Source organism: Lathamus discolor, chromosome 2, assembly GCF_037157495.1.
Source record: "Lathamus discolor isolate bLatDis1 chromosome 2, bLatDis1.hap1, whole genome shotgun sequence".
Lineage (NCBI taxonomy): Eukaryota > Metazoa > Chordata > Aves > Psittaciformes > Psittacidae > Lathamus > Lathamus discolor.
Genome location: NC_088885.1, coordinates 1,208,354 through 1,236,157, shown reverse-complemented (window position 1 = coordinate 1,236,157; position 27,804 = coordinate 1,208,354). Strand labels below are relative to the sequence as shown.

Here is a 27,804-nt window from a genome sequence, read left to right as displayed (position 1 = left end):
TTCAGGAGCCTCTGCAAGGGCTCTGCCTCCCCCACGCACATTTACAGCCCTGGCACACAAACCGTGTACAGACGACGGCTATAAGGCTAGAATCCATTACCACTTAGCAAAGGATTTGGGGAGCTGGGAGTTGTTGGGGTTTCTTAGCTCTTATTTTGCTCTTCCGTTTGGAGAACAGTAAAGTTTGCAAACAGCCAGGGAAGTGCTGAGATAAATCCAGCATTCCAAGTGTTACATTTGTCAGCTCTCCATGTGGAATTTGACACATCCAGCGCGTTTACAAGTGGAAGGACTCAGATCCAAGAAGAGATGTGAATTTTTCAGTGCTGGGTACCGAGGGGATTGTCCCGTGGTTTGCTGTCCCTTGTGTTTTCCATTCGCATCGTTCGGATTTGTTCACCAACTTCCTTAGCTCTCAGAAACGAAAGCTGTTAGGAATCCAAGGCTCTGGTTTCCTGTCAAACATCTGCACAGAGCTTTGTTCAGCTTCAAAGCTTAAGTCAACTGCGTTTAATATCTGAATTTGTCTCTGAAGCAGCAGCAGCAGCAACTGACAGTAATAAAACCCTACAGGAAATAAACTCGGAGTAGAGCATATGTGAGCCAGGTCTCGGTTAGATCTATCTCAAAAGTCAGGATAAAAGGCAAAGCCAAGAGGACTTTGTATCAGCAGGTTAAAGAGTGGTTGCCAATTGCTTGTTGGAATTAAAGGATCTTACGGGGCTGCTCTATTCAACCCCCTCACACAGAGACTGCGAGGCTTTAAGTCAGCCAAGGGTCTTATATTTCTAGCTATTTTGGTGCATTCTGAAATTGTTTCTATTCTTAATGCTCTGTAGTCATTAAATTACAGCCAGCTGCGTCCTGTCACTGACATCTTCCTGCAAACTGCTTTTCAGATGCACTGCTTGCAGTTCATAGACGTTTGGTTATCCGAGATGTGAACGGCAAACCAGCATCAAGCAGAGCGGAGAGCAGCCTTGTCCTGCAGCATGTCACAGTTCACATGAAGCGCAGTCAATGTGTAGAAGGGGCTGGACACTGAAGAAAACTGGTCATGAAAGGGGTTTAAGCCATAAAGGAAATTACAGCACAAACTACTCTGCATAAACGGGCAGGAGCGATGTTTTGACATGTCATGTAACGTTTCCCACATGGCCTCAACCGCAGTTGGTTTGAAACCTTTGTACACATTTTCCCTGTGTGCAAAATGACCCTTTACAAGAAAGGAGGAAAATAAAGGCCCCAAACCAAACAACAAACCCTTTGGCTATCAAACCCACTCTAATTAAACCATTGAACCCGCCTGTGTCTCCCAGGTGGGGCAGTTTGGGATGCTGCTATAAAGCAGGAGCTGCTGGGGAAGGGGCTTGGTTCCTGCAGGGGAAAGGGAAGGGGTGGGATGGAGCCCTGCTCTCAAGCCTGCCTCTGGGGTTCAGGGGAAGCTTGCTCGGTCCTGGCGCCTCGGACCTCCTTCCTGTTGTGTGTTCGACCACCTGAAGGTAAAGATCGCTGAAAGCAGTGTCTGGTGTTGGGGCTGTCAGGGGGTTTGTGTGCTGAGATGGAGCCGCTGTGTGAGAGTGCTCTTTTCTAGCTTTGCCCTTTTGGAAGGTACAGGTCAGAAGGGGCATGGCATGCTCCGCAGTCTAAACCTGCCTTTGCAAACCAGGAGCCCAAATGTGTGCAGCCTGAAGCATGACTGCTCCCTTTCTTCTCCTTCATCAACCAAAGCTCAGGTTGTGGAGCTGTGTGACTTCCTCTGCATCACCTTATGGCTCCCCTGGGAGGCAGGAGCTCTGCACAGCCCAGACGCTGTCTGACACTTACCAGGAATAGCTGGTGAGCAGAAAGGTAAAAAACCAAAAGGAAAGGGAAGATTATATATAAAGAAAGTAAAAAATCCCAACAAGAACCCATAGGATGCTTCTGTAAACCAGGGACCAAGGAGCTGTGTGCAAGCCACAAGCAAGTAGTGGTAACCTCCTTGCCAATGCTCTCTGCCTGTCTCACAGGGCAACTGCGAGCCCCTCTTAGCCCTTGACAAGCACCCAAAGGGCAGGGGGATGTGGAGGGGTGTTTTGCTGTGGGTTTGCTGTGCCCTATCAGCTTCCTCAAGCATAGATGTGGGCTGGGATGCCGCAGGTCCTCACTCCACCGCTGCCTGCCTGAAGTCAGGGGTTTCTACTCCAGGGACGAAGGCAGAACTGCATCTGCCAAGGCCAGAAGCCATAGGCTCATGGGGCAGTTTGGGTTGGAAGGGACCTTAAACATCATCCAGTCCCTAGGGGAGGGGGAGCTGCTTTGCAGAGCTGTTGGTATTTGAAGTGCACAGTGCGCGATGCTCAGAGGACTGATGCAGCTTTGCCATTAAAATACCACTCCTAAGTAGCTCTTGACAGGCGCTTGCCTCTGTGTGTGCGGTAGGGTCAGGTCCACGTGCTCAGGACTCGCGCACAGTGTCTGTTTCTGTGGCTCTTGTCTGGCCCTGAGGACAGTTGATGGGCAGTTGATTCAACCCCCAGCGCTGCCAAGTAACACCTGACAAGCAACACTTTCATTTCCTCCTTTTACCTTGGAGTTACCTGGGGCAGGAAGATTACCTGATAACCCCCTGCGGAGAGGGAATGCTCCGCGTCCCGGTGGGATGGAGCAGCAGAGCTAATTCCTGCTTTTACCAATTATCTAATTTTCAAGCAAATGCTGCTGCCAAGTGCTTTGGCAAATAGACTGAGGCAGCTCAGGCTGGGGGAGGAAAAAAGCAGACAGTGACTAAGATCCCCTGTATTTTCAGTGGGAACGAGCCCACTGCTTCAGAAAACAGAAGTGAGGGGAGGAAAAGCAGGGGTTGGTTCGGGGTTTTGGAGGTTATTAAACGTGGATGGGGTTGCAGTCAAGGTCATGACAGCCTCTTCAAGGAGGGTGTTAGCCCACGGTTTGAACACGCGCTGTTAGCAGGGAGAAGAGCTCGCACAATCACCCCAAGCATGCCGAGTCGTAGGGGAGAGGGAGGTCAATCTGTGCGCTCGGTAACCACGCAGCATCAGGTCACAGACTGCAGCGAGCGGGTGAGGCAGCCGCGCTGGGTGATCCATCACCCCCGCCACGGCCAGGTCCCCTCCGTGGCGGAGGCTGCCCTCGTGTTGATGTTTGCCTGCCTCTGTCCATCCCCGATCACACCTTGGCGCGCTGCCCTCCTCGTTCCTCCGCACACGGCAGCAGGAGGAGCACGTCCCTGGGCAAGCGTAGGGTGGGCTCGCAGCCAGTGGCTGGCCTGCAGCCAGGGGACTTCCTCCAGAGTGGGTTTTACCAACAAGTGGGTCTCTGGCCCCAGGGGATGATGTCTCGCTCTATTGCAGGCATCTGCCTTAGGATGGGTACCAAACCCAATGCACCAGTGTGCGACTGGTACCAGTGCATCCTTCACGGGGTTTCAGTGAGCCTTGTTCCCCTGATGGAACTGCTGCAATGGCCCTTGAGATGTTACTGGACCTTTTAGCCCTTTGCAGGACCTGTTTCTGAATAGCATCCTCTGATGGTAATGAAGCTGTGGCTGCCCCATCCCTGGCAGTGCTCAAGGCCAGGTTGGACACAGGGGCTTGGAGCAAGCTGCTCCAGTGGAAGGGGTCCCTGCCCGTGGCAGGGGTTAGAGCTGGGTGAGCTTTAAGGTTCTTTCCTACCCAAACCAGTCTGGGATTGTGTGAAACCTCTGGTTTCCATCACAGGAAAACATTGTGCTGAGGTTTAGTTTTAGGGTCAGACTGAATTTAGGCAACTTTTGGAGAGGTGCTGCCTGATTTCAGCATCCAATTTAAAAGTTTTCTGGGGTATTTAGAGGAGCTACACCTAGAGCTGAGCTTTCAAACAGTAGCAAAGTCCATGACCAGAGTAATGTCATAAAAGGTAAATGTATTCCTCCTGGGGATGCTTCTTATAAATCCATGATAATCCAGCCTTGGAGACAGGATACAGGACAGTGCATGGGATGGATAGGTCTGAACCAGTGATGGCAGCTCTTGCATCCCTACAAGAAAGTAATTCAAGTGAGAGCCAGAGGAAGCTGAGCACTGGAGACAGCAAAAGCCTCTGGAATTTATTACTGCTTAGGTTAGTGCAAAAAGCCCTGCAGTTTAGCACAAATGCTAACAGGAGGCAGGCACCTTGGCATAAGCCAGAGAGAGAATGGAACACAGAAAGGGTATTAAATAAGAGATGAGAAATGCTGATAATAAATGATCATGGCTTTAAGGGAAATGGATGACTCTTCTAAAGTGATTTTAATGAGCAAGTTCGAAGAGGGAAGTAATTCTGGAAACGCTGCTCAGAGCGTTGCATTGGGAATCACTGCAATGCATCCAGCAAAGCAGCCTGGGGTGAAGCGCGAGTGGGTATCAATAACACGTTTGGAGAGGAAAAGCTCGCCTGAAAGCGCTGATGCGTTCCCAGCACCTCTCGGCATTGGGCGGTTGTTACCTGGGGCTGATCCTCTTTGCCCTGTGCACCAGGTTAAAGATGCAAGGCTCACTGCAGTACGAGAGCGCAGTCGCATCGCTGGGCACTTGGCAGGCTTTACTCGCAGCCTGCCCACGTTTGCTGGTACAGGGAATGTGTCATCTGCCCATATCCCCGCAATGGGGAACCTAAAGCAGCTGCAGGAACTCCCAAAACATGTCTCTAGCCAGCTTCCTCCTTTTGTGCGCATCCCCCCCACGCTCAGCTTCATCCACAGGGTCCTATGTGTCAGGAGCAACCCAAGGAGCAGTTTTACAGCTCTGCTGCAGTTCAGACATTAAGGCTCTCCCCAACAAGGGCAAAAGCTGTGTCCAGCTAAGGCTCCAGCATCCCTTAGCGTGGCCTGTATGTACTCATTGAAATCCACTTCATTGTGTGGGGTGGATGTCCAGCACCAGAGGTTTCTGTGCCAGACACATCTGCAGAACTGTGGCTTTGCTGCACCTTTCCTTTCAGCCCTCCCATCTGTGGCCCCTTTACTGGGCAGGAGATCTGAGCATCTTGGACAGCAGCCTGCTTGGTCAGTGATTTGTGGATCCTCATGGTACACGGAGCAGGAAGGGCTGCTCGCTCTCTCCAAGGAGCACTTGAGGACATGATACAGGCTGCGCTTGTTGCTTCTCAGGGTATGGTGACCTTGTAAAGGAAAGGAATTCAGAGTGCAGCTGGGTTGTAAGAATTGCTGCGCTTCTCTTCGCCACTTCTGTTTGCTAACAATGGGCTGCCTGTTTTTAGATAAACAATAACAGAAAATATTGGCAAACAAGGGGATGTGTGACTTGCTGCAGTGTATGAATGTACAAGTGGGATGCTGATAACCCCGGGCCCAGAGGTGGCTACTGGGTGAATAGTACTTAGCTGAAATGTGGAACTAGACCTACTTCCCCCAAACAGGCAAGTGCTAAGGTCTATGATAACCAGTAACCCGGTGATTCATGATTGAAAGAACAGGATCTGCAGTTGCTTTTTTACTCATAAGCAAGAACGGATTTGGCTCCTGGTGATCCCAATAGGCAGAAGGTTCCTGGAGGAAGATGCGCGGTTCTCCAAGGGCTGTTTCGCTCTGGAGAAGCCTGCGTGCTGGGAAGAGGGTTGCCTTTGATTTGCTACCAGTGATTTATTGAAGGTAACAGTAATCTTGCAGGAGAGCAGCAAGCCCTCCTGATGACTTCCCCCCCACTAAGAAGCCATGCCAGTTCATGGCCTGCTTTGGGACGGGCTCCACCAGCTGCGTTTGGGGTCTTGTTTCAGACCTGGAGCTGCCTCTCAGCTGCAGCGCAGAGTGGAGCAAGCAAAGCTGTTCTCTTGAGCGACGGCTTCCTTCCAGCCGGAGCCCGCAGGGACCACCGGATATCCTTTCCGTGCAGCTCCCAGGGAGCACAGCCCAGCGGAGCAGCCTGCCTCAGCCCTTTGCAGTAAGACACACACATGGGCTAAGCTTCCCTTTCCTAAGGTGTCTGTAGGGCAGGCTCGTGCGCTGACAGCCTGCCACTCACACTGCAGACAGAGCGCCCAAGGTCACCAAGTCGGTTATAGGAAGTGAACCAGAATAAACAGGCTCTTTATCAGGCTCTATTTTCCAGCAGGAGGCTCCGGCTGTGCTCCCTGAGGGAAGCTGCCTGCAGCGAGATGCCTGGGGAATCATCTGGCTGTGGCTCAGCTCACTTCCACGCTTGGTCTCCTCTCCCACATCTGCTTCCTCTTCCACCTCATGCTTGGCACCTTCTCCTTTGGTGCAGGCACTGCAGGGGCCGGTTTGCTGCTCTCTGGGTGAATCCTGTGCTGCTGCTGTTATCCTAGATGGAATTTCCCAGCATTTCCCGAATGGGAAATTAACCCACGCAGGTGCCTTGCGCTTCCATGAGCTGCCAGGAGCCCCTGCCCGGGCCGCTGTGTACAGCGCGTCTCTGATTTCAGCTGGCTTTGACACAAGCTGGGTGCGCTGTGCCCTGCTCCACAGCCAAGGTAAGCGCGATGCCGCTTGGCCGGGCCCTGAGAGTGCAGTGACCTGTTTTGCACCGAGCCATCCGAACAGGACAGGGAACGGGCCCTTTTCCCACTTCCCACTCACTAAAACAAAGGCTTGTTCTCAAGGTCTGGTGTTTTTCTCCCAAACTCTGTTTCTCCATGGACGATTGCCACAGACCAGCATGTACCGATAGCATCAAAGTTTTCCTTGGAAACCCTCCAAAGGGATTCAGCTTGGTGGACCACACAGTCGCTCGTACGCGGTTTGGGAGCTACTGCTCTGCCTGAATCCAACTACATGCTTATTTCTCTCGGTGCCATTGATCTCACGCTTTTCTCAGTCACCAGGATGCAGTTGGTATTTCTCATCTGTCTCAATGTTATCCTTTGGGCATCACGCATGCGTTACTTGGTGTGCCTGCCCCATCCACATCCGTGTACCCCTTGGAGCGAGACCAGCCCCATCCTTCAAGGTTAAACTCACTTATTCTCTTGCTTTTAAGACGTACTAAACAGTTGCATGTGCCTAAGCAAGAAGAGAACATTTAGAGAGGCGAGGGCTCAATGTGTGTCTTCAAGGTGCGCTGCAGGAGTGACCACTCAAACCCAGAAATATGGGGCAGGAACACAACATCCCTGCTATCAAGTCTCGAGGAACTTCTCTGTGGTGGTTCCTACCTAGGACTTTCTCCCAGCTTTTCATGGGTCTTCAAATCATGCGAGCATGGGGTAGCTTGCTGGGTAAGCATCTTTGCATGCTTTTCTCTGGGGTTATTTGAACCCCCCCGATGTCGTGGGGCCCATGATGGGGATTTAGCTTCTTTGGTGTCCCATTGTGGAGTATTTCTTAGCCTTATCCCCAAGTTACTGGTCTGATTTCACCCCTTGCTGCATGCAATTCACAGGGCAGCATCTCTTGAAAAGCAAGAAGGAAGCTTTGCCAGCTGGCCTCAGGCAGTGAAGCAGGAGGCTTTGTCCAGCACGGGCATAACCTGGGCTTTGTCATGCTCAAGCTTAACACAGATTTCTGCGTGTTCTCTGTCCCTGCGTGATCTTATCCTGATGGGTTTGCTATGAGGAGAATCTGCTCATCTTGAAGATCTTTATTTGCTGTTTTGGGTGTTTACTCTTGGGGGTAAGCACAAGTGAGAAGTGGTTTGCGGGGCCTGTGTTTGGCTGAGAGGTGCCAAAGCTGCAGGGCGATTCCACAGGGAATCTGCTGAAATCCTGTTTCTGTATGTGGGGAGGGAAAGCGGCCTGGAAGAGGTGCTGCTTCCAGCGCTTTCCGCTTGTTCCTACCAAACTTCACTCCAGCTCGGCTTACGCTGCATTAAAGTACTTTCATCATGTTTAGGGCCTCATTGGCAATATGCTGAAACAAGTCTGGCCGCAGCTGAGATTACGGCATAAATGACTCGGAAAAGCTGCCCTTTAGGAAAGGGTTATTCTGTTCTGGACAGCTTGTATAGCAAGAGGTCTCTTCAAGGAATACCTCTGGCAGGAGGACCTCAAAAGCAGTACCCTGTGGGGAGTAGGTATCCTTCAGTACTGCCCGCCGTTGGAGCTTGCAGAAGAACATGCTTGCATTCATACAGTCTGAATAAGTTGTAATTTCAAAGCGCGTCCTGGGATGCGACTGTTGCTGCCGTTGTTCCTGCTTCTAAAAGAATCTGTTGGCAAAATGAAGCGTGAGCATCTGACTCGAGCTGTGGGAGCTGCCATCAACCCTCCACCACCGCCTCGTTCTGTGGCCTTGGGCAAGCCCTGTAATTACACTGGGACCTTGTTTCCCAGCCCTGAAACTCGTGCTATAAACTCGCACTGGTTTTTCTGTGACACTTAAAGCCAGCCACCGCTTCTGCCTTTCTCCTTCGTGCCTCCCGCAGCAAGAAGCCGCATTAATTTTGCTGAAGATGCTTATTGTAATACGGGCTTCTCTGGATAAGGGCAGCAGTGAGGTCTGCGGTGACCAGCCAGCACTTGGGAGATGTGCAGGGGAAAGGCACTGTGTCATTACAAACAGCTAATTACATTATTATGAAGTTCATAGCTGTTTCTGGCTGAAAGGATCAGTATTCAGAGCCTGGTGCGTTCTCACAAGGAATCAGAGCGATACAGGGTTTGTATTCATCTCTCTGAGAGCTCAGTAGCTCCTTAGTGAAGACGGTGAATTGCATGAAATGTTATTTAAGGAGTAGCTACTGTGCCTGTGTAGGAACACACATGAGGTGCAGCATGAAATTCAGGGGAAATATATCTTTTTAAGCACCAAGGTTTTATTTCTCTTAAGTTAAGCAATAAAAGCTTACAGCTATGTGTTTTACTAAGAGGCAGTTTTAGAATGGCTGAAGTACTCTTGCACCTTCCCTCTGTGTGAACTGCTTTTTGTGGCCTCTTTAGTGAGCATCTGTCCCAGTTACAGTCTCTTGTTCCCCTTTCCCTCTCTCCTTTGTTTCTTGTTGCTGTTCTAGACAACACCGCAGCCTGCATGGATTTGGGCATTTCTTTACTGGCACACAGGGATGCACATTAACATTCTGGTTATTCATCAGAGATTATTCCAGTATTGAACAGTCATCACTGTTCCAGCTGCCCTGTGATAGGACCACCAAGCTCTCAGATAAGCAGAAGGCTGTCTGATTTTACTCTAGCGCTAGTATATGGCACTGTGCATTTCCTTCCCTTCTTACAGCAGTTGAGTAACTCCAGGTATGCTCCATACCCCAGTGACTAGCAAGGGATGCTGCTGCGCTGAGTGACTGCTGCTTCAGCCATGAAAAAACCCAGGAATGTAGCAAAAGATTATTAAATTAAGGTGAACAAAAGCTGGGCTTCTGGAGGTACAGGATCAGTAGAGTATATAACAAAAAGGAGCTTATTACATAAAGTAATTTCTCACTATAGTAAAGCACTACTCGCTACTCCAATGCATTATACAGTTCTGTTTCCTTCTAAAGCACCTGTACTGGCCAGTGCACACTGGTAAACCAGTGAGACTGGAGCAAACTGCGTTAGGTGTTTTTATTGAGGCGGTGCTGGTTTGCAATTGATTCTCCTGGGCAGAAAGTAACCTGAGACAACATACAGCCTGCTTTGGTTTTTCTTTTTCCAGGTAGCTACATTTCTGCAGGATTAGGGTTTCCCAGATCCTCCCAAACCATGCTGGATATCGTAACTGGCTGTCCTGGGTTCAGCAGCAGCAGTCATTTTCTCCTCCTCAGCAGCTGGTGCAGGGCTGTGGTTTTGACTTTCAGCCTGGGAACAGCGCTGATGACACCGATGGTTTCAGTTGCTGCTCAGTGATGTTCACTCTGACCAAGGACTTTTCAGTCTCATGCTCTGCCAGGAAGCTGGGAGGAAGCAGAGACGGGACCCCTAACCCAAACCGACCAAAGAGGTATTCCATACCACAGCACGTCATGCCCAGTACATAAACTGGGGGCAGTTACCTGGAAAAGCTAGATCACCCCTTGGGTAGGGCTGGGTATTGGTTGGTGGGTGGTGAGCGGTTGTATTCTCTTCCCTTGTTATTTCCCTTATCATTATTATCACTGGTGGCAGCAGCAGTGGTTTGTATTGTACCTTAGTTACTGGGCTGCTCTTATCTCAACCCATGGGAGTCACATCCTTTTGATTCTCCTCCCCATCCTTCCAGGAGCGAGGGGAGTGAGAGACTGCATGGCTGATTTATAGCTGGGATTAAACCATGACACTGGCATAATAGACCTGGACAAGCTGCTGATATGATCATTTACAACCACTCCTTAATCTGGGACACAGACATATCTTTGTTTTTTGTGGAACGTTAGATAAGTAGCAACCCCTAAAACCACTGTGGACCAGAAGATACAGATAGCCTTTATAGGCAGGACTATGGGTTGGTCTCTCCCAGCCTGTCAGCTCTATGTGATGTGAAACTTGCTGTTTCCCTGTGGATTTTTGTCTAGAGAAAAGCTATCATACTAATGCTTTCAGGATCAAATGAGCAGTAGAGAATTTAATACTATTTCCCCAAGTAAAACCTCAAAATAGGTGTTAGGAGGGTGCATTCCTCTCTGTTCCTCTCGCCGAGATGATGGATGGGTAATGCCAGGCTGTGTTTTGTTAGTGCATGTGTCTGTGTTTGTTCATTTCAAAACCAAGACTTAAAATCTCAATGTGACAGAAGTTAAAGAGGGCAGAATGAGGAAGCAGATAGACCTCTGGCTTTGTGCCCAGAGCAAACTCCTCCTAACTCATGTTGATGACAAGCCTCCTGATCAGCACCCAGAAACTTATTATGCCAGCAGGTTTATTATTGCGCTGGTCCTACAGTGAAAGATGGGATGGAAACAGGAGCTGCCCAGGGACATCGTATACTGCTGGAACAAAACAGAATCCTCGGAGAGCTGCTTCCCGTGCAGTCCAGCACCACACTGCAATGCACTGTGCACTCATCCAGGCACTGACAACAGAAAAATTCCAGTCATCATAAATTTGCCACAGCTCAAACAAGAAGTGCGGTGACACCAGCCCAAAACCACCTCCCCTGCGAAGATGACAGGCATCCAGCGTTATACCCCCACTCTCCCAGTGGAGCAGCTCTGGATTTACATGAGAGCAGATCAGTACCAAACTCTGCCCATTGTGCCCTGGTTTGTTCTTGTTTGCTCTACACAAAAGACAACTGCATTCAGTTGTGTCTGAGCAGCAGCTCCCGGCTGAGCTATTGTCGAGGGCTGCCCCATTCTCCGCTGTGGGCTGTGTATCGGTACTTTGAGGCTTCTCCAGCCAGGCACCAAACATCACAAGCAGCTCCTGGAAATGCATTTGTCCGAATGGCGTTCCTGAGTTCTTGCTGAGATTATGAAATGCCTTGTCATTAGGATGGAAATTCTGGCCCTGCTGAAATCGGTGGCGAGAGCTCCGCTAGGCTGGCTGGAGCCCGAGTTCCCTCATCCCCGTTTTCATGGCATCGCTGCTCATTCTCCAGGGGAAGAGAAGGAAACTTCAGGGGAAGATAAAATTTGCCTAAGTGATTCTTAGCCCCTCTAGCTAAGGGAGAATCTGAGCGCAGATCCCATGTGCGGGTTATACTGTTACCTAAAGGAACAAATGGACAGAAGAACAGAGCAGAAATCCCTTCCTATTGCTTAATAAGCAGCTATTATTCCAGAGCCAGCAGTCAGTGGTCTTAAATGAAGGAATAATGCTTTTCTACTATTCCTCATCTTCTGTAAATTAATTACTAATTGTTTCCAGCAGCACCCATCTGTGACAAGCATGATCAGGAGCTTGAGTCAATTATGAGATCACCCTGAACCCACACCAAACGTGACAAGAGTGAGGGAACAACTGCTTCAAAGGCAAGGTGAAAACGTTTTGAAGCTACTCCGTGTCCCCAGGTAAGCAGGCAGACAGTGGGAATCCTCCTCCTAGGAATCACATCGTGCTTATCCATTGGGGGTTCTTTGTGATTTGCTTTGTAGAACAAATCAAGGTGGCTTTGGCTCTTTTGTCCCCAGTAACCTTGCTAAAACTATATAGTCACATCTGGCTTTTAGGTCGCCTGCTTTCAGATCCTGATTATTGAATTTCTTCCCCTGCTTTTTCCAGAACTCTCCTCAAGGGTATTTTTTAATTGAAGGCATCCTTTCTCCCTTGCACAAAGAGATTAATAGATGCGACGTGTCAAAAGGAACTAGTTCTGAGCTGCTCATCACCTAGGGAAAAGGTACTAAAAGGCTCTTGAGAACAAATTGTAGAGAGAAATTGGTAACTGTAGAGCTAATCTAACTGTGCAGGTCTGTGAGGATGGTGGGTTTGGGAAAACATACTGCTCTCAGAAATTCCAGACAGGAACTGCTGCAACAATGTGCTCCTTTAGATTGCATAGTGTGTGTTTTGGGTCAATACTGCGCAATGCAACCCTTTCAGCCTGAGAAAAGACCCCGGAGATTGTTCAGACAACAGGCTTGGTTGGGAATAATACAGTTCCTCTGATCCTGTGGAAGTGTATTGGTGGTCTGTTTTTCCTTGCAAGCATGTATGACATGCCCCCCCCCCCCCCCCCCAGAGGTCTGTTTAAGATCCAGCATTGCAGCAGGCAGCTAAGGACCAGACCCCCAGCTGCAGAAAACCAATTGAGGCCTCTTGATTTTAATGAAGTTTTGAAACTCCAGCATCTGGCCCCCTCATCTTGGGATGCAGCTAATTACAGCCAACAATTAGGTTTCTTCATCCTCCCCAGATCCATCCTGTAATCTATTTTCAGTACTCCTTCAACAGTAGGCTGCCTGCACCCTCAAAACCTATCCAGAAGCCCCTTCCCCATAGTGTTCCTACCAATAGCCATTCCTATTTTCAGTCTCGCCATCTGGCTATAAATAAATAAATCCCCACGGTTTATTTGTAAGTGCTTTAGAAGGGGGAAATGGATCTTTCAACACCTTCATGTTTCACAGAGAGCCTTCAGGGTCCCTCTTTTCACTTACCAATGTCCACCTGGCACTGAATGGAAAACCTGTAACAAAGCGTGCTAATGATGGTGCTTCACAGAAGGACAGGAGCCCCATAACTGCTTGCTTAGCCCATCTCTTGGTGGGGGGGGAAGACTCCAATGATTTCCAAGAGCGAGTGGCCACCTTCCCTGCAGCAGGCTCCGTGTGTTAATTACAGCACAGCTGGCATCATTGGGGTTCGTAAGAGATCTGCAGCACACATCAAGCTGTGTGATACAAACCAGTGTGAATGTGCTCTTCCCACCTCTCTTGGGATGCCCGTGTCTTTAACACGGGTTGTGAGCGCCTCATTTTGATATTGTGATTATGGAAAGCAAGAAGAGGCAGGAGCTGCTCCCTGGGAAAACGCTTTTAAAGTGGTTCAGCAACTGACTTGTTTCCAAACTACAGCTTGTAATGGGGTTTAGTGACAGATTAAAGCTGAAAACGGCTGTTCTGAACTGAGGTTGGTCTTTGGACATGCCTGCTGGTGCTGGGAAGCATAGACAAGGTTTCTTTTGGTGGGTTTAAGCTTAAAAGACATTGTGGAGAGAGAGGGGGTGCAATATAAAGCCTCTTCTGTTGTTCTCAAATGTATTTCTGCTTTCTTCTGCTCATGCGCCTGGGCCTTATTCTGAACTCTGTGGAGTGGGTGCCCCTGAGGGCACTGTTAGGGTTTTCTGGAAACAAAGCAGTAAACTTCTGTTTATTCCCAGTTGAGAATAAGGGGGAGTGAGGGGATGAAGCCGTGTGTCTGTGTGCGGCAGATACACTCCAATGTAAGCTGCTTCTCTGGTTTGGGTTAGAGCAGCTCATTCCCCCAGCAAGCCCCACGTAGCAGGGATGCGGTGACACGGTGAGGGCTTTGGGCTGGCACGGGGATTCCCCACCCCAGAGGCAGGTCGTGGTGGTTGTAATTCCTTTTTCTATGCCAGCTGTAGGGATAGATCAAGAGGAGATCCAGGGTGAGCGGGGATCTGGCTGGGTCTGATCCAATGGAAGGCAGAGGTGACCTGGGGTAGGAATGTCCTGTGTGCAAGCAGTGAAATGCAGGTTGCTCCACTGCTGCCAGAAAGCGGTGTTTATAGTGCTTGACAGTGCAAAGAAGCCTTTTAAAGGGCATTATCTATTGCTCCAGGTTGACACAGCAGTTCTGTGAGTGTGCAAGCTTGCTGTAAGAGCAAAACCATGACCTTCCAGAAGGCACCAAAGGTCGGGAAGCATCCCTGACTGCGGTAACTGGTTTGGTATCCTGTGGGAGAACTGCCCAGAGCACTGAAAACAAAGGAGCTGCCAGCAGGGATGGCTGGGCTCCCATGTAGGAGAAAATTTGCACTGCAACATCCAAATGGCAGCATGGAGAGCTCATTGCCGCTGAGCACAGAGCCGCTACCCATGCGTAGGGTGAGCACAGAGATGCGTTTTATCAGCCGTGAAATAAGGACTCGGTTAGATTTTGTGTTGTGATGCCTGCCTCCTGCTGTTTTACCAACGAGTGTCAGAATCCACAAGCTGATGTAATGGGACGGCTGCAAGTCATGGGGAGGAAGAGCCTGGGAGAAAAACAAAGGGACAAAATCGACTGGCTCCTGTCAAAACAACCCTTTGATGATGGGATAGGTGACAAAAGATGGGGTGGGGAGAGGGTGACAGAGCTGCTGCCTTTCTGAGATACAATAAGCCCCTTCACTGCCATTCTAAATACAGAGTCCTGAACAAGTGTGGCTACCAAGGCAGAGAATAAGATCACCTGATGGTTGGTAAAGCAGCAAGATGAACAGTTTATGGAGAACAAAACAGAGGAACAGCACGTAGGGATGTGTGCACGAGCGAAAGGGACAACTGCTGCTGGGACAGGTAGGAATGATGCCACCCAGGCAGCGGGTCGATCTACTGCAAAGGAATGATGTTCATCTGTTTCAGGGGACTCCTGAAGCAGATTCAGTCACATGCATTAGGAGACCCCAGTGCTTCTTTGGATGTTTTCCTTTGCCCTTCTCAGGCAGTGCCAGAGAGAAATTCACAGCAGAGGAGGGGAGACAAAAACGAGGCAGAAACGTGTTTAAATCATCTTGGTGATGATGCAGGTGTTTAAAATACTGAGCACCAGCTCCAAGAGAGTGAAACCGCAACCAGTATGCACTGAGTACTGTTGCACCAGGTCAGCTTTACACGGGCTGTGAGACTCCATCTCTTCCATCTGAGATTTCCAAGGAGCAATGGAAGAACAGGGAATGGCATTGAGGCCTTCACTGCAGGAGAGTTATGTGCATGAAAAGCAGGGGGCATCAGGGAAGTAGTGATAGAAAAGCCCAAGCAATGCAGTTGGTACATGCCCTGAGAAAAAGGTACAGAGAAAACTTTGGGGCTAAGTACAGGTAGGAACAAAGTAGTTTAGTCCTTCAACTTGGCTTTCATTGTTGTTTGATTGCTGTGACACTAAGGGATATGCAGTTTAGTTATATTTGCTGTAAACTGAGGAATCTGCATAGGAGTTATCAGACTGTTCTAATATCACTTTATAATGAACAAGCAAGCAGGGTCTGAAGTATTTGACTAATGATACAGGACACAACACGCAGTCAGAGCTAACAGTAAAATGTAGGTGATAAGACCAGCATCAGGACAGATAAGATATGGACAGAGACCTTACGCGATAGCTCAAATCTGGTTAAAAACAGGGCAAAGTGAGTCCGATTTCTCTTGACAGCCAGCATTTTCCAAGCAAATAACTGCCTGGCTTATCACCGGGAGCCATCGGGAAGTGGGTAGGTACAGGGGAAATTCCAGCCACATAAAAATTCTCAGCCTAGAGAAGTGTTTCAGGCTAAGGCTCCGGCACCAACGCCTGCAGAGTGACCTGATAATGAAGTGTGGGGACTGACATCTGAGCAACTGCCTTCTGAGGCACGCAGGTCCCACCTGCTGCTGCGGAGGTGGATGAGCCTTCAGCAGGTAGGGATGTACAAGTCAGAGCCCAGTTTCCTGCTGAACAAAGCAGGAGTTTCTGCAGCAGCAGAGACCAACTGCCTCTCCAAATAGGTGACTTAACATCATAGCGATGCCTGCTTCATGCTTCTCTCAGAAAGCTCCTCGTCCTTTCTCTGCTAAGCTCCCTGCCAGCTCTTTAGACCCTTTTTCCCTATAGAAAGGTCAGGAAATATAAAAGGAGTTAGGTTCACACTCACATCAGGTCAGCTGCCACCCTCTGAACACCAGGGAGTGCATCTGACTTGACAGCATAGTGATGATTGAGAGCTCTTTGCAGCATGTAGGTATCTGACATGCATGTATAAGGACAAAACTGGGAAGGAGAAGGGAAGGAACCGACCCCCAAACCATGTCATGTCTTGCGTGGTGAAGCTTTCTGTAATTTAGCCAACTTAAAAGTCTGGGAGGGGGGAAGCTTCCCAGCAAACAGCACCATGTTTGAGGGAGGAGGCAGAGTTATCTTATTTGAGCTTTAGAAAGAACAAGATTGATCTCTGTTGGAAGGAAACATCTTCATTGCTTCCTTTAGAAGGGTGTATCTCTCTCTTTATCAATGTCTGCACTGTACTGATGTCTGTAGGAGGAATCTGCACTCTACAGTGTTGTCCCTTTGAAAGTGCTGCTGCTCTGAGCAGCTCTGGTGGGCAGGCTGGATACGGTTTGCAAGTTCATCCTGCAAAACCCTGCCTGCATTTGTTGCATCCTCTCCCTCCGGGTCCTCCCATCAATTGCACATGGTACATAAGCATGAGGCTGTGTTTCCTGAGGAATGGATCAGAGCTGATAAGCCAATTAAGGAGAGCTTGGGAGCTGTTGTCTTGCCGGTTTTACAGTGCGTGTTCCACAGCAGGGGATAGCAGTGCTGATTTGATCAGAAATCATTCGTCATTATTTCTTCCAGCAAAGCCTTTGACAGCTTGCTTTGTGTGGTGTAGTGGAATATTCCACAGGCTGACAAAGGAACATATGTTCAAGGATCTGTGGAAGACACTAATTGCAACCGGGCATAGGGACAGGCATGGAAATACTGGGTAGTGTGCTGCCTTCATTGACACATAGACCACTCGATTCCCCATAGGTCTTGCACCTCATATCCTCTTGAGAAGAACTTCTGTAATGCTATCGCAGACAGGGAAGAAAAGGAAAAGCAGAACTGGCAATGGTGTGTGGTGTTTTACACTACAGCAAGGCAGTGGGGAGCTCTGGCTCACAAAGGCAATGAGCGTTGAAGTTCCTTCTCTTTGCTCACAGCCGGAGCAGGGGTTTTGCCATCCTCCATCTGCACACAGGTTCAAACTGAATCACTGGCGCTAGCGGGCAGTGAGGAGAGGGAGCGCTTCCACAAAGCAGCTTCTTGTGAGAAAGCCTTTCAAACGAAACCGTAGCCATCTGCCATGGTAAAGCACAGGCACACTTCTCACCTTCAGAGGCTGACAGGCATTGACTAATGAGTCCTTGGGACCTCAGAGGTCTGATATTTTTTCCCCGATTTAGCTTGGGAAGTCAGCAGGGGCATCTTGTATCCTGGGGCAGGAATTTGGGCTCCTGCAAAGCAGGAGAATCGCAGTCCTTTTGCAGCAGTCAACGTTTTCAAGCGGCAGGGGTGTAAATCTGAGCACTTCTACCCCTCCTTATGCACCTATGTGGCAAATTAAAGGCTTGAGTTTTTCCTTTCCCACATCCAGATACTCCTCTTGACTTATAAATCCTAACTGTCCAATTTGAATGGGAGCTGCAGGTGCTCAGGGCTCTGACTATGAAGCTGTTAAAACGGGTGTGAATGAGACGCAAGTCAAGTGTCCATTGATTTGTTAGCTGAACTGGAAAATATTTCCCATGCTCTGAATGTATTTGAGTTGATCTGAAAAACGGTTTCTTTTTAACCAAAATGACCTTCTGCTTCCACACGTTTGTGCTGAATATTTCATTTTCTGCATTGGTTTAAGGAATAAGAACCTCAGGTAGCTGAAGTCTTGAAAGATCCGGAGCCTTGCTCTGTTCTGTCATTTACAAATGGGAAATTGACAACTTCCACTTTTGTTACCAAAAAAAATCATTTTTTACCTCAAGTGTTCATCAAGTTTGATATGGACAGGGCTGCTTCTTATTCATAGAATCGTAGAATACTTAGGGTTGGAAAGGACCTTAACATCATCTATAGACTCAAAACTTCACATTTCAGCAAATAAATCATGCTCCCATCCCAAACTTCGGGCTTAGGAACTGAACTTAGGACACCCAGAGGTTGAAGGTGGGTCTTCAAGAGGAAACCTTGGATTCAAACTCTCCTGCTTCATGGTCTGTACCAGTCTGACTGAGTCCTACCTAGCCCTTGTCCTCCTCTTCCCCTTACTGCTGCCACCTAGGAAGGAACCTACACCAAAGTCTTGTCAATGGATGGCCCTACTTAGAGCAGGGAAAGGTGTGTGTGTGTGTGTTGTGAAGAGGTGAGGGGTATTTAAAAACAGGAAGTAGGAGAAGTGTGATGCAGACCATAATATGTTAGCAATGAAAAACATATATGAAGGCCACAACTTCAAGGCCTTGACATAAAGGAGCAGCTGGTACTTTGAACTGTTGAACGAAAGCAGGATGGCAAAGAGGAAAAACCAAAAGGAGGCACAAAGAATGAGTGATGTAAGTACCCAAGAGAAACACATGGGAATGGAGAAACGTGGGAATGGTGAATCACCTCCATCAGGTTGTAATAGGACAAGGTGTTACCTGAAAGACCTTTGCTGCGGCTTGTCAGAGATCCTGCAATCAATACATAGTCCAACAACGATGTGAATAAACCATAATGTTTAAGGCCTTCCAGTTTCTCTGAAGAGTTCCATACACTGAAGAGGGTCGTTTTGAAAACAGCAGCCCAAACTTTGTTTGTTTAAATGAACCTTGCTTAGGATGTAGTGCTGCAATGCATGTTCAAAGGTTGTTTTGAACGGCTCTTTCTAAGCAGCTCTAAAGCCTCATGAGTTTTTGTGGCACGGACTGTGGGTTTTCAGCTGTGAGCATTACACTCCGCAGGAAACACACATAATGCAATGTGAGAGCAGGGCAAAGCATTTTATAGGCAAAGGGACTGTCCATGATGATGGAATAATGAATGCAGAAGGGGAAAGGCCAAGTGCAAAGGCTGAGATGCATTCACAAGTGCATTTGTTTCTGCAGCTGCTGGAGTGCCACTTGCTCCTGTGTGGATCCATTCAGTGGAGCATTAGTAGTTGATCACTTCATTAGGAACGTGGGCACCTCACACACCTCTGAGCAGGGAGCTTGTGCTCTTTATTGCTACTGTGATGCCAGCAGTTACTGTTGATTGACTTAGGTTATGAAAGGATTAAAATGGATGATGGAACAGGCTGTTATCTCCAGCAAGGAAGGCACAAACCTGTCAAAAGACTTCTCAGTAAGTGCTAGGGCGGTTTGCTAGTTTGGGATTCGTTGTGCTGCAGGCTGGGACAGCAGGGTTTGACCTGGCTGCAGAGTGAATTGCGCTCTGCCATTGCTGGAGCCTGGCGTTGTGCTACTTCTGTGACTTCCTCTGTACCTGCTTGTTTCCCTTACATATTGAACTCTGTGTTATGGAGAAAGGATGGCGTTTACCACGAGCCTGGGCAATGTTTAGCTTTCTTGCTAGTTGATGTTTCTACAGCCTATTGCAATATAAGTAACACCACTGCTGCCCAGAAAGGATGGAACCGGTCTTTACTATTAAACGTCTGTAGTGGTACGTGACATGGCTTAGCACCCTTCAAACCTCGATGGAGCACACGACACAGCTGCTAAATTGGTAAAAATAGGCCACTTTAATCAAATATTAGACTGTACAGAACACAAGGTGACCAGAAAATGGGTGAATGACAAGGCAGGTTTGCAGGCTGCGGAAGGAACGAGCAGCCCTGAAGCTGCGTGGCTTTCCTCAGTGAAGTTTTCTATGGTTTCTGCACTAGTGCCATTAGCTGGAAACCAAGCAGGACAGCAGGCTGGGTACAGAAGTAGAAGCCTCAGTCAAAATGCACTGAGTTTCTTCATAAGGCTGGGATTATTAGTAATAACTGTGCTATGATTGTATCAGGAGACCCCAATTGAAATTGGAGCTGAAATACATTGGTTATCCACAAATAGAGAGGAAAATATCTGATCCAGAGAATTTACAGCTTAAAGTGACAAGGTTAAAACCCAAACAAATCCCAACAACAGAGCAAAAGGTAAGGAAAGAAAGAGCTGAGGTAGGAAATGAATTCCCGAAGACAATACAGTGCACCCACAGTTGTATGGTGGATTAAAGGGCTCAAAGTTGAGTCAGAGCTCGGGAGTCCCAGTTCCCTGACTGCCCAGCTCTATCCTTTCAAAAGGTGGGGGGGAACCAAAGGCTAAAATGAATAGAAAAGATACTGATCCTTAAATGCGGCTGAAATAAGCAGGAGGGTTTATCATAAACTGTTATTCTGACGGCAGGTAGAAGATAGCGTCAGCGTGCGGTAGAGAAGAAAAGGCGGCATGCAGCTGGTAACTGCTATGTCTTGGAAAGGTGATTAAAATTCCTCCAGTGTCTTCCCCAAGCACTTGCCAGTGTTTCTGCTTTCAGGCATCTGAACTTGGAGCTGTGGGGAAATCAGGTTCGCTCGTACCCGCTAAACTGCGCTCACAGCCACTGTTCATAAATGGCTGATGTTACACAGAGTGCAAACCCTTTCGATACCAGCCTGTAGGGCCAGGCCAAGGGGAATGGCTTGAACCTGCCCGAGGGGAGACTGAGCTGAGCTCTTAGGCAGAAGCTCTTCCCTGTGAGGGTGCTGAGGCGCTGGCACAGGGTGCCCAGAGAAGCTGTGGCTGCCCCATCCCTGGCAGTGCTCAAGGCCAGGTTGGACACAGGGGCTTGGAGCAAGCTGCTCCAGTGGAAGGGGTCCCTGCCCGTGGCAGGGGTTGGAGCTGGAGGAGCTTTGAGGTCCCTTTAACCCAAACCAGGCTGTGGCTCTGTGAAACCCTGCCAGGGATCACACGGTGGAGGTGTCTGTGACCTCAGGTGACTGATAACCAACTTCTCACTCCCTAAGTTGAGCACCAGCTGTTTCCTTCACTATTGGAGGGTCATCCAATGCTATTTCTACCAAAAGTGAGCAATTTCTGCTTATTGCCATGAGGGGTGAATTAAGCCATGGGAAATGGAAGGTGAAAATCACCTTTACTGGTGTTCTCACTGTGTTCTCTCTTGAATCTCTGGCAGAAGAATTTAGCACAGAGGAAGGCTTGCCACAGCATTGTCACTGAAGAAATGGCTCAGTGTGGTTTTCACAGCTGGCATCCTGGCATGCTCTAGTGGTGCCAAACAAGATTCTGCATGCAGTTACATATGATTATAGAATCATCATAGAATCACGTGCCCAGTCCAACCTGGCCTTGAGCACTGCCAGGGATGGGGCAGCCACAGCTTCTCTGGGCACCCTGTGCCAGCGCCTCAGCACCCTCACAGGGAAGAGCTCCTTTATATCTAACCTAAATCTCCTCTCTGTCAGTTTAAAGCCATTTCCCCTTGTCCTGTTACTGCTGCTGTAAAAAGCCTCTCTCCAGATTAAAATAGTATTATTAAAGGCCACTCATAAAGCCTATAAGCACAGTAAAATGTACCCATCTTCACTGCTGGACGTAACAGAAAGCTGCCTTGGATAATCTGTGCCTCAGGAAGGTTTTGGCCAGAGCTACTCAGATAAAACTCCATCAGGAAATTGTCGGGATCTCCTTCATGGCAGGATCTAAGGTTTTCGCTGCCAAAAGGGATTAATGGCTTTGCTGCTTTCTACAGTTTTGGGACAGTCAAGTTGAGATTTCCATGGGCCAGGATTCAGTAGGTGATTAGAACCTACTGGACTCTCCTGAAACACCCTTTGTGAGCAAAGCCAAGCAGCGGTCCTTCCTGGAAACGCCTTTGCTTATCTACGCTTTTGTTTCTTTTTGAGGTCGGAGCTGAAATAGGCACACAGATTAAAACGCTTAATTCTTGGTGTTTGCTGTTCCTGCGCTCCCTCTTCTGGCTTTCTAGAATTATTTAGTAAACATGTTATGCCCACATCATAAGAACAACCCGGGTAGGGGTCGTAAAAACCATCAGTTGCAATGATAAGATGTGCTTTGGTAGCAGACATCACAATAGGGGCTACTTCTAAGTAGATCAGGGCACGGCCATGGCAGCCAAGCACTTCCATGCATATATATTCCACGTGAAGGTTCCCTGGGATGTAGTAGAGCAAAAATAATCCTAATGGTGGTGCAGTAGCTGCAATGCTACGGGTATGAGGTAGGGATAGGGATAACCAGAAGGCGTCACTGGAGTATGCTCTCCAGGCTTCTAGTTTGCTTTCTTGAGCAGAGCCAAGTGTTTAAATTTGTCCTCCTACATCAGTAGATCTTTTTTCACCCCGGTTTTTCTTCCAGATGGTGGAACAATAGCACCGTTAGATCAACATTCTCCTGCCCTGTTTAAAACCCAGCTATTGTGGGAGCATAGAGCTGAAATCAATGCTAATGATTTCTGTTTGCTGAGCCTGAGGGGAACATAAACACATGGCGAGGAAAACGTTGTGTTTAATGTTCAAAGCCACCAAAAACTCGTGTCGACGAGGTGGAAGTGCCATGGGTTAGTGGTGAGCTTGGCAGTACTGGGGAATGGTTGTACTTGGTGGCCTTAAAGGTTTTTCCCAGCTGATTCTATGATTCTATTTTTCATTCTTTCGATATCCTTCTAAATCTCTTTCCTACCACCATTTATCTGCACATTTATCTTCACAGCCCCCCCTTCAGCATGCTGGGAAACTGAGCTAATAGCGGAGGCCAACAGAAGTTCCCTGCACACCTTACGCTGTATTTACAGTGCCCTTGTCTAAGTTGCGGGCACATTTTGCTTTCCTTTCAAGCACCAGAATCCAGGTAACACACAGAAAAAAGGCTGAGGGTTACATAGAGTGAACAGGCAGTCGCTTGGCGTTGATGTTGTTCCTCTTTCAGTCAACTCTGTGCAGCCGTAAGAAAGTCTTGAGATGGTTTGATAAGTGTTTTCAGGGTATGAGAATTAAGTTACATATTTGCTTCATTTTAAGTTTTGGAGGTCTACCTTAATAAAGTACTATAGAAAGGTGCTTTAAAAAGTATACTGAACGCATGGTGGTTCACTGTGCCACGTCAGCTTCTGCACGGATCTGAGCATTCAGAGAGGTCCTAAAACTCGCTGTCTTTAAAGAAAGGTTCCTGGATTGTGGGGGATTCCTGCCATGGAGAAGTTGCAGAGCGCAGAACCGTGATGTTTCCTGCCCAGCTCCTCGCTGCTGTCCCCCATGCGTGCACCAACCTGCGAGGCAGGCACCTTCCGTATGCATGGAAAGGAGCCTCCATGGCTTTGGGGTGCACTGCCCTGCCATTTCATAGAGTCTGTGCTCTAGTCCTATCAGTACAGGGATGTGTGAGTTAGGTGAGTCATGCCAGTTACTGCTTCACACCAGAGTATTTGCTCAGATCTAGTGTACTACTGATGCAGTGCATTACAGCCAAAGGAGAGAATCAAGTCCTGCTTCCTCTTCTGCAAAGCCCTCAACAGTCCTGCTGGGAAGAAAACCCTCTTAAGAGGCTGTGCTAGTTTCAGGGTGATGAGCCTCATAAGCACCAGCTGATGCATAACAGTATTATTGTGGTCTGAGGACCTGGGTGTTGCAGGAGAGTGGTTTTATAGGACATCACTGGCAATCGCTAACCTGCATAAAGACACTCTCACACCTCATTATTTGCAAGACTACCGCCAGTAGTTTTTGCACGTTTTGGTCTTTACATGCCATGTGATAGCTCAGACAGAGTCAGGTTTGTCACAGCAGGCAACGAAAGTTGCTGTACCACAGCAAGGCTTCATGGCTGCGCTGTCAGCTCTTAGCAAAGAAGTGAAATCGACAGGACTTGGGGGAGAACAAAACCGAAAGCAAACCCGCTACCTGCGATGTTAGAAGGTCTGTAATATTAGAGGAATTTGATGCCTTGTAATGTCACATATCATCTGTTGTCATTGAATCCCAGCCTGGTTTGGGTCGGAAGGGACCTTAAAGCTCATCCAGCTCCAACCCCTTCCACTGGAGCAGCTTGCTCCAAGCCCCTGCGTCCAACCTGGCCTTGAGCACTGCCAGGGATGGGGCAGCCGCAGCTTCCCTGCGCACCCTGTGCCCCGCAGCTGTGAGTTAAGGACTTTAAAACCAGCCAACGGCGCAAACGCCTCCTGCCCGCTTCGCCTTTCGGGAGGCCGGGAACAGAAAGCGGGGATCCGATACCGCGCTTACCCGGCTTGATCCGGGCGCGCAGCCCGCACCGCCTGCCCCGGAGGGAGCGCAGGCACGGCCGCCCCCTCCCGGCGGAGCCCCCCGGGGCGCGGTTGCGCTCCGCCGGCTGCGGGGGGGACCGCGCTCGGCGCTGCAGGGGGAGGGCCCCGCGGGACCCCCGCCCCCCGCCCGCAGGTGCTGCCGAGCGCCGGGACCCCCGCGGCGCGGCCCGGGCCGCAGGAGGAAGGAAGAGGAAGTGCGGGCGGCAGCGCGCGGAGCCGCGGCGGGGGACAGCGGCGGCGCGGAGCGGAGCGGCGCAGGGAGCGCGGCCGGGGCCGGGCTGCCCGCGGGAGGTGGGCGAGCGGCGGGGCCCGCGGGGGGGTGGCCGGGGCAGGCTGCGGCCGGGCCGGGGCGGGCGGGCGGGCGGGCGGCGAGCCCCGCACCTGCCCGCGCTGGGCGCCGGTAGCCGGAGCCTCGCGGAGGGCAGGGGGCGGCGGGGGAGCGGCCGCCGCCGCCGTGAGGGGGAGGAAGCGCAGCCTCGTGCCTGTCAGTGCGCGGGGCCTCGGCCCGGCCCGCCCAGCCCAGCGGCTCCTCCCGCCGCCCTGCCCGGCCCGGCCCGGCCCGGCCCTGCGCTCCGCACTGCCCGCGGCCGCACGGCGCCGCCTCCTTCGCGCTCCGCCCGCCCTCAGCCCCTGCCGTGCCCCGGCGGTCGGAGGCCGCGGGTGAGGGGCGGCGGGCGGGGGCCGCGCACCTCCAGGCGGCGGCGGCGGCGGGGCCTCGCCTGACCCGGCGGGGCGGGCGGCCGGGAGGGCTCCGGGGCAGCGCGGGGCCGCGGCCGCAGCAAGTGCATCGCTGTGCTGCGCGGGGGGCCCCCGCGGCGTGCATCCCCCCGGCGGGGTGCGGGCGCGCACGGGGCTGCTCCGGGCGGGTGCAGTCGGGATGAAGTGATCCTGGGGCTCGGGTCCGGGGAGTTAGCGGGTTTGGAAGTTCGGTGGCTGGAAGCCTGTGCGAAGTTTGTTCCGAATCTCCTTTCCTTGCAGAGCCGAGACAAGTGCCCAGCGCTTCCCCCCGAGAATGGTGTGGAGTAAATACAGGAGCTCCCGAGGAGCAGCAGTGAGTACGCTTCAAATCGGCACCGGTCTGCTGTTAACTTTGTAAGAACGCCTCTGAACCTGCCAAGGCTCGCGGTGTGCGGCAAGCGCGTCGAGAGCGCCAATGATAATAACGGTGCAGGAAATGTACCGTGTGTTAATTGCTTTAGTATAAACAGGGCTGCCCGTGAGCCGCGTTTCATGATGCAGCAGTTATGGTGCAATCTCAGCAAGGGGTGTTTGGAAGTAGGTCTGTAAGCAAACGGCTTTGCTTGTGCTTTAGTCCCAGCTGCCCGGTTAAAATATTTATTTCCTGGTTAAAATATTCATCTTTTGGGACGGGGGGGAAATAGAGTGAGAGCCGGGCAGAGCCCTGTGCCTGTGGCCGAGCGCGTTCCTTCCTTTGTGCTCTTCCTCCTTGCTGTCTCATCCTCAGTTATATAATCTCATAGACATTTATGGATCATTCATTGTTCACATTAGTCCCATTCTTTCTATGTCATTGTGCCTGATTGAGTGACTTATGCGGAATATTAACACGGCAAAGAAAAATATGTCTGAATTTTCATACAGTTCTTCTAGTTTCCAAGCTGCAAGTTTGCATCCTTTGGAGGTTTTCTGCCCCTGATTCTTCCCTCTCCCCCCCCCCCCCCCCCCCTTTCTTTTAGCTGTATCAGCAGGTGGTAAGGATCTAGTTTGATGACCAGTAACTAGATAAGGCGGGAGACCAATGACAGTGTGCTGGTTAAAGTCCCTCTTGTATACTGCTAGGAAAATCTCCATTAACGCAGGTGTTATAAAGCTGTTCAAAGTGCGGCAGCAACTTTTAAACACTCACCTGTTGGAGCAAATAAAGATGAATTTGGCTACGGCATCCATGTGGTGTGCAATGGGTATTATTGCAAGGTGCTGTTGGTGCAGTCTGTGCATCTGAGTGTGATGTGACCGGTCTGGAGGTGTCCCTGACTCCTGGTTTACTTGTGCCAGCCCCATTGCACAGGGGTAATTGACTTTCCTTTGTGCCGTACAGCCTCTCTGTAGCTTGCAACTTTCCTATGAGTGTCATTGTCTGGGGATTTTTTTAAATGAAGAGCTGTTTTCCATACTTCTGATATTTTTCCTTCTGTTCTCCATGTGCCAGGAAAAACTTAATGGGTGTATGATACACATGGATTTTGATGAGGGGATAGGAAAAGTTCTTGTCTACTTCTTCTGCAGCAGTCTTATGTGGTCCCTGAAAGGATCTGCAGCTCGTTTGTCATTACATTAACTTGCCTCTGTGTAGTTTCAAAAGCAAGTGCTTGTTTCCTCAGTGTTCAGGTGCAGCATATTGTGTATGTGGTCCTAAGAAGTGATTTATTTTTGTTTAATGCTCTTTCACCCTAGTATTCACCAGAAAAACACCCCCCTTATTATGCTATGTAAAGGTGCAGCTGTTACTGAAACCTTGCTGTGTCCCTTGTACTTCCTGACAGCGAACTGCAGATCAAGAGTAGCACAGTGCTCCACCCTTCCTTCCGTTCTTTGTTTTTTCTACCTAGTAGAAGTCTGTCTGGTTTTAAGGTTTGTGCTCACAGACATGCTTGCTCACAGTGTCCAGCCTACAAAGTGGTGTTGGACTATGATCTCATGTTTTCCATGCTGATAAACAAGGACCAGAGCTCCCATGCTCACATGTAAGATGTGAGGCTTTCTTCTTTTGATACTCTGGATGGGTTCAGTGTGTGATGGAGAGAGGGGCTGATGTCTGCAGATTTAATTGTAACTAGGAAAAAGTTTCCATAGATCCCGTATGAAGATAGGCTGAGAATGTTGGGGCTGTTCAGCCTGGAGAAGAGAAGCTGCGTGGAGACCTCAGAGCAGCCTTCCAGTACCTGAAGGGGGCCTATAGGGATGCTGGGGAGGGACTCTTCATCAGGGACTGTAGTGACAGGACAAGGGGTAACGGGTTCAAACTGAAACAGGGGAAGTTTAGATTGGATCTAAGGAGGAAATTCTTTCCTGTGAGGGTGGTGAGGCACTGGAATGGGTTGCCCAGGGAGGTTGTGAGTGCTCCATCCCTGGCAGTGTTCAAGGCCAGGTTGGATGAAGCCTTGTGTGGGATGGTTTAGTGTGAGGTGTCCCTGCCTGTGGCAGGGGGGGTGGAACTGGATGATCCTAAGGTCCTTTCCAGCCCTGACTGTTCTATGATTCTATCTCTGCCAGTGCACCTGCAGAGTGCATGCAGTGCCCTCCTGCCCCAATGACAGGCTGCTTCTTTTGCATGTGTTGCCAACCACAGCGTTTCTAGTTCTGTGATTCTCAGATAAGGATTGCTTGGGACTTAATTGAGGCCATCAAGTATGGTTTCCATCTCAATCTGTGGCTGCTATCACTTGATTCTCAGTTTCCTCGAAGCGAATGAGCTCTTTAAAGTTTAGGAGCTCTTTTTGTCCTGCTGTGGTGTGAATGTGCAGTATGGCCTTGAGTTAA

At 49.7% G+C, this 27,804-nt stretch overlaps 1 protein-coding gene and 1 long non-coding RNA gene across 6 annotated transcripts in view; both read left to right on the top strand.

The window, feature by feature from the left end:
* The first annotated feature begins 1,390 nt into the window (after window positions 1-1,390).
* Window positions 1,391-14,507, top strand: LOC136007528 (uncharacterized). 2 transcript variants are annotated; one of them, XR_010609747.1, is made up of 3 exons: window positions 1,391-1,502; window positions 11,722-11,861; window positions 14,095-14,507. It is a non-coding gene; the product is annotated as an uncharacterized LOC136007528 (long non-coding RNA). The 2 variants fall into 2 exon arrangements; XR_010609746.1 differs by lacking the exon at window positions 14,095-14,507 and adding an exon at window positions 12,073-12,158.
* Window positions 14,508-24,505: 9,998 nt separating this feature from the next.
* Window positions 24,506-27,804, top strand: part of ELMO1 (engulfment and cell motility 1) — a 274,208-nt gene continuing 270,909 nt past the window's right edge. For 2 of the 4 annotated variants that reach the window (XM_065665369.1, XM_065665365.1), the window contains exon 1: window positions 25,049-25,354. The gene's annotated coding sequence lies outside the window, so the exon portion shown is untranslated. Of the gene's footprint in view, window positions 24,595-24,865; window positions 24,964-25,048; window positions 25,355-27,804 lie in introns of those variants that run through there. The other 2 variants (XM_065665367.1, XM_065665366.1) reach the window with 2 other exon arrangements.